We start from the raw sequence: 9067 nt of genomic DNA on the forward strand, positions 1-9067 counted from the left end.
GGGGTTCGGACAAAGTGACATTGGTTTTTTTACTCAGTATCAGCCCGGAGTCTAAAATTTGTGCCCGATATGACCATAGGCTCGCTATCTTTCACAACATGGGATGGAATGTACACGGCAGAATGTATAACATTAGTTGTCCCTCTGCCTACCCCTTCAAGGATAAAAGGCGTGTGTGATTATCTTTAAGTTGTTGTCATTACTAAAAGTTATTCATTTTATCTTGTCTAATATAATAGTATTCCGCTTATAATACAACACTGTTGTAATCTTGGTACTTATTATAAATAACAAAGCTTGTAGATGTTCATATGTTTGTAAGCCGTTAACTTAGACTGAATATTAAAATGAAATAAATAGACTAAATTCCGAAAATTATTTTATAAATTTAGGCAAATTTGTTGGGACCAGTGGGACTTTGGTTCCTATAGTTGCGAGCATAAGCAGGTCATCCTTAATCCAATTGGATTATATTTATTAGCATGCTCTTAGACCATAACTAACTTAACTGACTAACGGCCGTTTTCAATAAACTATCCCAATCTTAATTTTCTATCTCATCCTGAGAGTAAACCAATCAAAATAATTCATTTATGAACATGCCAATTTTTTTTTTTGTTTAGTCCATTTTCCAGATCAATCGTAAGAGGGATTAGAATCGTTTATTAAAAACGGCGGCAGGAAATGAATGTAATAAAAATAATAAAGATAAAAATATTTATGATCTTGTGGCATTAATTAGGGTAGTCCACTTTATAGAGGATGTGTGTTATACACGAGGTAAAGGTGCCGTGGGAGACTAACTATGAAGATCAGTAGTTAAACTGACGCAGGGAAGTCGTTACCAGAGACGAGTACATTGGAATATCTCGCCTGATATGTTTTCCTAAAATATAGCAAACAAGTAAATATGTGTACTAGGGTAAAGATTAAATTTAAATTCCGAATGTGCTTCCGTGTCAGTTTGAAAACCGTTTTAATATTTTTTTTGTGAATTTAATTTGAATGCCTTATAGTTCCAAGAATAAATCCTGTTTTATCTACTGTCTTTGTTAGAATAGAAAAGCTACGTGAACAAAATAGTAATGAAATTCATATATTTTCATGCACCCTTTTCATACAATATTGCATAATTAATTTAAATACAACATAATATAAATTATTACATTTTCCAGTAGATGTGTATGTCACCTGATTTTAAATGATTTTCACCACTCATTAACACGTACAATACCCAAAGAATAATGAGTGCGATGCTGGTTTTACAGATGGTGAAGAATTATAGACTAAGGAAAGCAAGCGGGTGAGACTTCCAAAATTTTCCCAAGACAAGGGCAACCGGAATCTGTCACTTCAAGTTAGTTTTGTATGACAATGATATTGTCATTCTGAGCTGGCAGACTCTTGCTGTAAACAAATATGTTTTGAAACCGAATATGCAGGGGATGTTGGATAACTTCAATGTGGTAAAACCATGGATGCAGTGACGGGTCTAAACGACGCGAGGCCTCAGGCACAAGTAAAAAAACGACACAAGGCCCCGAGCGGAGCAAAAATTTTTCCCCGATTTAACAATTTCGTCGATAAGATCGTAAAATTAGTCCTCCAAGGCACCGCGAGGCCCCTGTAAACGCGAGACTCCGAGCGGTTCCCGGTTCGCCACTTCCAAAGGCCTATCTGCATAGATGTGTTGTGTACAGTTCCGTATGATGTTCCATATTATCACCATGTCTACTCTTCTAAATATTTTGGGTACGTTACGATTTTAAACATAGTTTGCAAGAGAATCATAATTTGCATATCAATCATAATTCTTGGGATAAACGCGAGTTGATATCGTAAATTCTAGTTTTCAAACTTTTTTAATGAAGATAAAAGAAGCTAATTCGATTTATCAGGGTTCCGACTTTGACTCGAAATAAATTCGTTGGCCTACATTATACGTGAATAGATTATTATTTTAATTGATGGCTAAAAACAATGTTTTTTGGAACAGGTATTATAATTCTCTAAAGTAAGAATCGAATAAGAATAAGTTTCTTTTGGTATAACTATTCTGTAAGTGCAATTAAATAAGCCTTATCTGACCTTAATTTGAACTTCAGTTACAATCGTAGTTCAATAAATATCACAGACCAAGTCAACAAACTCTAAGCGTTAGTATTGATCGCTGCTAGACTTGTACCTTGGGGCCGCCATTATCTCTTTATCTGTAGATGTAAGGACACAATACATATATAATTATATAGACTTTATATGTGTGAGTTTAAGTATATATGTACCCAGGCTACAGTTTCAGTTGTGTGCATGAGTTCAATCAGTGCGTGTTAGGTAGCACGCACACATTGAATCTTGTATACAAGCAACAGACTCACGGCTTATATCATACGAAAACTGAAGAAATGTCTCACTCTAGTCCTTTCAGGAGGATCATTGTGGGCGTGTCGTAAGGAGGGCGGGGCTTGAGACGGACACTCCTAGAAATCCTCTTTTTTGCCTCATCGCGTTCTAGGTACACAGCGTCCAGCCAAGTCGGAGCCATGACACCTTAACTGCACCGATACCCGAAGTCCGACAAGCTGAGCTCTTTTAAAAGTGGTAATGTTTAATGTAAGCGGAGGAACAAAGCACCGAACAACTTTAGTCGTTATCGCGTTTATAAAGTTCTCGAGACAATTCCATTTTATGGGGTGTTTTGCTAAAGATAAATTTTTATTTCTTTTCTCTTGATACTTTTTGTTTTGTTGGATCCGTAAATAATGTAGTATTTATAATATTTCGCCGTTTAATATTATCGATTTTAACATCATTTTATTAAAATTGAATCATATAGAAATGTAATTTAAAAACATTTTGAAACGCAATGTGACTGAATCAATAAAGTTAATACTTTAGGTGTTCAGAGAAGTGTAATGTTAATGCCTACTTATTTTACTTTATTTGCTACAATTGAATAAATAAGTAATAAATGTTAATAAAAAAATTTAATTGTACCTATTTTTTATTGCCAATGTAACCTTTATGTGAATATAATCATAAGGTTCAATACCAAGGTAAAAGAAACAACCTAAATAGTAAATTTTCTTATATAAATCCCGCTCCTTATAACAGCTCAGATGTCGTTCTTACATTTACATAATGTTATCATTAAATCCAAGGCCTTCTATAAACACACACATCACGCATATATCCCCGAAGGGGTATGCAGAGGTGTAACTAGGGCACCCAATTTTTGCCAAGTGTCTACCGTCCCATGATGTGATAGGAAGCGAGCCTATCGCCATATCGGACACAAATTCCAGAATGCCAATACGGAGCAGAAAAAAAAAAAAAAAAACAATTATCACTGCCCGACACGGAATTCGAATCCTCAGAGTGCCGTACCGGGCATGCAATACAACTACGCCACCGAGGCCGTCAAATATACGTAAAAGTAAATAAACGAATCAACTATTTCCATCAAATCCCGCAAACTGATGCGATCTGTTATAAATGATCGGCGCTCATAAAAGTGGCGTCGGCAAGATTGATAGAGCTACATAAACGGCCGGCTTATCATCATAACGCTCATTAGAAACAATACAAAAGAAACTACGTGATCGATGGGGTCGCGAAAAGGTTTTCCATTAGTGTAATGGTAATGTTATCGTAATTAATTCACGTGCGTTATTTATATTTAATTTCAAAAATAAATATTTAAATTATCCCTGACCTACGGCAAAGGAATGTCGTCTAATATTTTTGACACCCTATGTTTGTATGGAATTTATATTCCACTATCGCATTGGTCCTAGAGAACCAATTTTGACAATTAAGTTTTTATCGATGCGACTTTATTTAAGATACAGGATCTTATAAATAAATTAAAACTAATCAAATCAAAACAAAGGGCTGTAAAAAATGAGGTGCCTAGTTACAATTAATACTTCATATATTCGACTTTCATCACTTCATAGGACAGATATAATCTCAACGAAATAACTTATTAATCTCCTTATCTAAACCTTCGAGAAAATATACGACCTTTTAAACTTGTAAAACCATGAAAACCTCTATACCATAGCGGTTTTAATTAAATTTTAATCTAGCGTTACTCGTTCCATAATTATTTTTATAGTAATATTAATTAAATCTATATCCCTTGATTGCGTTATCTGCCCGCATACTCGTGTTCATTCAATTCGGCACTTACACCCCATTATAACAAATTATTGATGTCACCTACATCATACGGTGAACACAGCCCTACAAGTGCTATTTATGTGTGTATGTGTGCGTGTGTTTTCATTGTTGTGTGTGTGCGTTATCTGAAAGATTCCGCTTCATTTCCCGCGACCCGCGCGTGACGTCACATGTTATTTACTCCATGTAACCTATATTAAGCGACAGTAAGCTAAACAATTTGTTATATAGCGTTTATAAATTTTATTCATGGAACGGTTATTTATCATTAATATTCATCAATATGTCACTCAGTGGTACATACTCTCTGTAGACAACGTTTTTAAGGCGTGATGTGTAGGGTTCTAAGTTCATCTTCCAAGACCAACCATAATTGGTTTTTAGTATTTGACTGTTGGATTTGAACATGAGGAGAGGCTCGTTTCATTTCACATTATGAGATGCCTATAAGGGTCAGCTGTAGATGTATGTACTAGCAGCTTCTCTGCCTTAATCTTCAGTGTTTAAGGGCACGGAATTATGTTATGTCATTAGTATTAAATAATACACATAAGTTGATATTATTAGATCTAACTATAGAGTTCTTATATTACATATTTGGCTCTAAAATATAATTTTGTATTTCGTTTATAGACTTTGAATGCGCGTTAATCATTTGTATCGTCCATAAACACGTTCATTAATCGTCAAAACATCACATTATATTCTGTTTTATTAATAATTGTGTGCAAATATTGAATTATCAGATCTAAATTATTACTTTATTTTATTAAACGTAAGCACCCATGCGCATCGGCTTACACAAATAAATGCGATGATTCTAATTTGATAGTATCAATTAAATTCGTGGTAAAATTTTGTTCATAATTTAAATTTGCTTAAAATTTCATATTTCGTGTAAATGTTTTAGGACCTATTTTGTATTCTATGATTTATAATTATTGGTAGCTCGTGTATCGAAAAAATACCAAAATGAAATAAGGCGCCTTTTAACCTAATATTTTAAACATTTCTGCGAGAGAGTTTCGACTCAATTGCACTCAGTTGTAAGCACTACACGTTATGAGTACGCTAATAAACATGTGAACTTTATATTCATAATCTATACAATAAATATTAATAAGTCTTCAGAAAGCCGTTAAATAAGTTTATGTCGAAATTGTACCTTGATAAAATATAAATATTAACAAATTATCACACGGGTAAAAATTCCAAATCAATGCATTTGTCGCTTGTAAGATTTAATACTTACTCATTTCAACCTTCGCCATTTTCCAGTAAATTCAAACCTCAACAAAGACAGCTATACAAGAAAATAAATGTTTAAAAAACATTGCGAACGTACACAAAGGTCTATTTCACAAGCTAGGCGTGGGTAATGAAGCCGTATCTTTAATAGCCGCGATAAGGGCGCTAAATGTTTGTGCACACGCCAAATAATAAGCGGTCCGATCATTTGCGAGGGGTTGGAAGTTTTGACGAGAAAAAAAGTATTTTGGTGCTGATGGAAACCGCTTATCGATAAATGAGATGTTGGCATGTGAACTGGATGAGTTGCGTGTTTGTTGACTGGTAATGATTCTGGATGATACTCCGATATTTATTTTATTTCTTTTGATGGTAATAATGGTCTGTTTCTGATATAGGTTTTTCTATTGAATTAAAGCATGGTGTCTTGAATTTGTACCTGGTATCGCAATAGGTTCGCCATTTATGAACATCTTGGGATGGAATACATACGTCGGAAAAGTGGGCGCATCATTTGCGTCTCTGCCTACCCCTTCGGGGATAAAAGGAAGATGTGTTGGTGGTAGTGAAAACCAATGCATTTTCGGTGACTTATTTTGTTATAAGAGTAGATATAAGTTTTGTTCTAACATCGTAGTGATTGTTTTGTTCATAAAAGGTACGACGACGTATCTTTTACTAGTTACGCAATCACGAAAATGAGGTGGATTAGTGTGATAAGTAAAATTATTGTCCAGATTGGGTGTGGGCATAATGAATTCTAATGAATAATACTTCAATTTAATGAGTTATATTTCAAATATTTAAATTCTTTAACGTCACGATGATTTAATTAGTGATCCATTCCAATCAATGTGGAAACCGCTTTCGTTCCCAAATTAGTCTGTTTGTGATATAATAATAATTTAAAGATATTTTACGTTATTCTTAAATAGTTGAGTATAATAATTGAGGAACATTCCCAATTAAGTTTTATTTATCAAAAATATTTTTATAGTAATCAGTCTTGGAGGAGACCTTTACCCGAAAGGGACCTTAATTAACACATTTACCATCTTACTAACCTAAATATACATTTAATATATATAAAGCTTTTTTGCTTAAGGAAACAAAAAATGCTTTATTAAATGATTATAATGAGATAAATATAATTTACTCCCGACATTTCGAAAACTTTACAGCCTTCGTGGTCACGGGGCGGACTAAGGTGTTTAAACCTACAAACAGACACCTTTTAAACCTAAACTGTCTGCAGTGAACAATTTTTTTCGATACACCGCGATCTGCTGAAGAAAAGCCAACAACCGAAGCCGCGTCAGCATGATTGGCAGTTAACTTCCCAATAGATAAAACCAGATGGGTAACGTTCGGCCGATATCTTCTATCGTTCGTCAAACTTCGCCCTTTACGGTTATGCCGCCATAAAAGGAAGTTTAAGTAAAAACAAGTTTACAGCCATCGTTTATACGAACGTTTTATGTTACGCGGTTATTTTTACGGATCATCGTAAGTGTCATAATTGTTTTATCGTCTGTTTCAATAATGTATTAATTTACGATGCCAATATAATTTAACGGTAGGACGTTTAGTCAGTTATGCCTTGTAAAAAGTATGCTCTTAAATGGATTACTTAAATTTTATTATTACAGGTCAATAAAACAGTAACAAGGCTCACTTCTCCCTAATATAGCATTAGTCACAGAGTGTAAAATATTCAAAATTATTATTTATAAAATAACAAGGCTGGAAATTACTGCTACAATTTTGGACACAAAAGATATTTTTGAATTTTGTTCTGGTAACGCAAGTTAAATCTTACTTTGAGTACCCATATTTAATATACTAACTACTTACTTAAGATATAATATACCTAATACTCATTTTTTTGTGTTAGTGGTGCTGATAATGTTTACTAACTTTATTTTTCTTAAAAAAATATATATTTCATAGACTATAAGCGGTAGTAAGTTTTTAGTTATTAAAATCTGTAGTTGAATTATGTCGGCATTGTAATAAAACTATTTTTCGGTTTTTATTGTGGTTTTTTCTATTATACTTTTCTCCCGACGTTTCGAAGACTTTGCAGCCTTCATGGTCACGAGGGGGACTGAGGTGTTTGTCGTATGAAAAGTCAATGTTACAATATATGTAGATACAATATACAATATCGACGATAATATTCGAAAAATGGTTTTTATTTCAATGTCTAACATTCACGTAAACAAAAGAAATCATTATAAATGATGGCGGTTCAAATTATATCCTTTGACATTGCAATTCCATTAGATACCTTATATCGACAGATATAAGACTGAACAAATACATTACAACCAAAACCACCTAAATATCTGTAGAATACATTTAAACGACAAGCGGCATTTGCCGTCGTGGGCGTCATCAAAACTAAATTTGGGCAACGAGTCGCAATCCCACATCAAATAATGGGAGAAATGACGGAGAGAACAAACTTCACACGTCTGAAGCGGACACACGAGCGGTAAGAAATGTGAACACGTTCGACTACTTGTTGGTAAAATAAGATCGTTTGCTAGTCGACATTTTTCTTGGAATTCACTTAATAAGCAAAGGCCATTTTAGACTAAAACATATTACAATGTTTATCGGTGAGGAATGTGAACACGTTTGACAACTTGTTGATAAAATAAGATCGCTTGCTTGTCATCATTTTTCTTGGACTTCACTTAATAAGCAAACAGTAAAGTCGCTTTGCCATCTCTGAATAAAATATATTATAATGTGTGTGAATCACATGAATGATATGATTTGTTTTCGGTTATTGATCGTCTTTTATCTAAATAAGGTAATTCTATGTACTTGATGCTATTTATAACGTTATTGTGTGTTTATTGTAATTTGATTAACTGACAGTTTTTTTTAACATTACGTCAATAATAATATAAGTACTAATAAAAGAAGTGCTTTTCTATATTAAACAATAATCGTTTAATAGTTCTATGTTTATGTAAATGCATTTTTTACATTTACGTATGTGCTAGCTCTAGGTACTTGATAAACTACTGGCTATACCAAAAAAGCCACGTCACTAAAAATGCACGACTGTTCATTAAAAATTATATTGATTCTAATAATTAAACTAATGAAGTACACTCCTTCTGCATAATGTTGGTAAATTATTGTTTTCTGTAAATGTCTGATTAATAAAAAAAACATACAAATTTAGCTTCACATGCATAAATTAATGTTAAATATGAAATGTGGAATAGTAATAACATCCACCGTTACCTACAAAGTTCGCCATCCTAACAAACCGTGTGTCACGCAACTAAATCGCCAGATGAATATTGTTTCAAACGGAATTAAGCACGCACCGCAGGGATGGGGATCACTTATAATTGTTATTTTATTCATAGAAACAACAGTCCTGCGAGACCGTGGGTAGGTGAACAAATATTTTAACTTGTCAAGTGCCTTTTAGCGAAAGTGATGTTTTGAATGAAGCGTCGGGTGTATTGCGTACTTTATCGTAATCAAGAATGTGGTAAACGAGTAAAATGTTGTGTTCAGAAAAGTTATGAATAATATTAACATGTAACATAAATTATTTGCATCGATAATGATATTACTTTAACTATTTCAGTTGTATTGAAAGTAGGCT

The sequence above is a fragment of the Manduca sexta genome, chromosome 22 (genome assembly GCF_014839805.1).
Source record: "Manduca sexta isolate Smith_Timp_Sample1 chromosome 22, JHU_Msex_v1.0, whole genome shotgun sequence".
In the NCBI taxonomy this organism is placed as follows: domain Eukaryota; kingdom Metazoa; phylum Arthropoda; class Insecta; order Lepidoptera; family Sphingidae; genus Manduca; species Manduca sexta.